This window comes from Arachis duranensis, chromosome 9 (assembly GCF_000817695.3).
Source record: "Arachis duranensis cultivar V14167 chromosome 9, aradu.V14167.gnm2.J7QH, whole genome shotgun sequence".
Classification (NCBI taxonomy): Eukaryota; Viridiplantae; Streptophyta; class Magnoliopsida; order Fabales; family Fabaceae; genus Arachis; species Arachis duranensis.
In genome coordinates this window covers 101,888,016-101,890,691 of record NC_029780.3, presented here as the reverse complement: position 1 = coordinate 101,890,691, position 2,676 = coordinate 101,888,016, and the positions used below count along the sequence as shown (strand labels likewise).

General features: G+C 40.2%; 1 non-coding gene across 1 annotated transcript; it reads right to left on the bottom strand.

The window, feature by feature from the left end:
- Positions 1-708: 708 nt before the first annotated feature.
- On the bottom strand, positions 709-812 carry LOC127741750 (small nucleolar RNA R71). Its single transcript, XR_008002956.1, has one exon. It is a non-coding gene; the product is annotated as a small nucleolar RNA R71 (small nucleolar RNA).
- Between the last annotated feature and the right edge of the window lie 1,864 nt (positions 813-2,676).

Sequence of the window (2,676 nt, the reverse complement as noted above, 5' to 3'; positions counted from 1 at the left end):
TTTTTCAAAACCACCTAACTACTTTTCCCTCTCTAATTTTCGAAAATTCTCCCTCTCTTTTTCAAAAATTCTTTTTGTTTTAAATTTTAATTTCAATTACATTTATCTCTAATTTTCGAAATTCACTAACCCCTTTTTAAAAATTATTTTTGAATTCTTCTTTCTCTTCTCTTATTCTATTTAATTAATTAATTACTAACACTTCTCTTCACCTCTCTTCATCTAAATCCGAATTCTTCTTCATCCTTCTTCATTCTTCTACCTCTTTCTTCTTCTACTAACATAAGGGAATCTCTATACTGTGACATAGAGGATTCCTTTTTCTTTTCTTGTTTTCTTCTCTTTCTTATGAGCAGGAACAAGGAAAAAGGCACTCTTGTTGAAGTTGATCCAGAACCTGAAAGGACTCTGAAGAGAAAACTAAGAGAAGCTAAATTACAACAATCCAGAAACAACCTTTCAGGAATTTTCGAACAAGAGAAGGAGATGGCCGAAAATAATAATAATAATGCAAGGAGAATGCTTGGTGACTTCACAAAGCCAACATCCAAGTTTGATGGAAGAAGCTACAGACTCATGCTTTTCCCTTTTGCTGTAAGAGATAGGGCTAGAATATGGTTGGATTCACAACCTAAGGATAGCCTGGACTCCTGGGATAAGCTGGTCACTGCATTCTTAGATAAGTTCTTTCCTCCTCAAAAGCTGAGCAAGCTGAGAGTGGATGTTCAAACCTTCAAACAAAAAGATGGTGAATCCCTCTATGAAGCTTGGGAGAGATACAAGCAGCTGACCAAGAGATGTCCATCTGACATGTTTTCAGAATGGACCCTATTAGATATATTCTACTATGGTCTCTCTGAATTTTCGAAAATGTCACTGGATCATTCTGCAGGTGGATCTATTCACCTGAAGAAAACGCCTGAAGAGGCTCAAAAACTCATTGACATGGTTGCAAACAACCAGTTCATGTACACCTCTGAGAGGAATTCCGTGAATAATGGGGTACCTCAGAAGAACGGAGTTCTTGAAATTGATACTCTGAATGCCATATTGGTTCAGAACAAAATGTTGACTCAACAGGTCAACATAATCTCTCAAAATCTGAATGGATTGCAACATGCATCCAACAGTGCTAGAGAGACAGCTCCTGAAGAAGCTTATGATCCTGAAAACCCTGCCATGGCAGAGGTTAATTACATGGGTGAACCATATGGACATACCTATAACCCATCATGGAGAAATCACCCAAATTTCTCCTGGAAGGATCAACAAAAGCCTCAACAAGGCTTTAATAATGGTGGACGCAATAGGCTGGGCAATAGCAAGCCATATCCATCATCTTCTCAGCAATAGACAGAGAATTCTGAACAAAACAATTCTAATTTAGCCAATATAGTCTCTGATCTGTCAAAGGCCACTTTCAGTTTCATGAATGAAACCAGATCTTCCATTAGAAATTTGGAGGCACAAGTGGGCCAGCTGAGTAGGAAAGTCATTGAAACTCCTCCCAGTATTCTCCCAAGCAATACAGAAGAGAATCCAAAAGGAGAATGCAAGGCCATTGATTTAATCAAAGTGGCCGAATGCATGGGGGAGGAGGAGGACGAAAATCCCAGTGAGGAAGACCTCCTGGGACGTCCTTCAAGCAAAAAGCAGTTTCCTATTAAGGATCCAGAGGAATCTGAGGCTCATCTAGAGACCATAGAGATTCCATTCAATCTCCTTCTGCCATTCATGAGCTCTGAAGACTATTCTTCCTCTGAAGAGGATGAAGATGTGACTAGAGAGCAAGTTGCTCAATACTTAGGAGCTATCATGAAGCTGAATGCCAAGCTGTTTGGTAATGAGACTTGGGAAAGTGAACCTCCCTTGCTCATTAGTGAACTAGATACTTGGATTCAGGAAACTCTACCTCAAAAGAAACAAGATCCTGGCAAGTTCTTAATACCTTGCACCATTGGTACCATGAGCTTTGAAAAAGCTCTATGTGATCTTGGGTCAGGGATAAATCTGATGCCACTCTTTGTAATGGAGAAGCTGGGAATCATTGAGGTACAACCTGCCTTGTTCTCATTACAATTGGCAGATAAGTCTTTGAGACAAGCCTATGGAATGGTAGAGGACGTGCTAGTAAAGGTTGAAGGCCTTTACATCCCTGCTGATTTCATAATCCTAGACACTAGGAAGGAAGATGATGAATGCATCATCCTAGGAAGACCTTTCCTAGCCACAGCAGAAGCTGTGATTGATGTTAACAGAGGTGAGTTAGTCCTTCAATTGAATGGGGACTACCTTGTGTTTAAGGCACATGGCCATCCCTCTGTGACAAAAGAGAGTAAGCATGAAGAGCTTCTCATGACGCCAAGAAATGCCTCTACACGTGGATTAATCAAGCTCAGCCCAAGCATACACCAAGTGGGCCCCGGAAGTGGATTTATACATCAATTACTTACTCATGTAAACCCTAGTAGCTAGTCTAGTATATATAGGACATTTATCTATTGTATTAGACATCCTGGATTGTAGTTTGAATCCTGTGATCACGTTAGGAGAGGGCTGGCCATTCGGCCATGCCTGAACTCTTTGCTTATGTATTTTCAACGGTGGAGTTTCTGCACACCATAGATTAAGAGTGTGGAGCTCTGCTGTACCTCAAGTATTAATGAAGTTCTATTA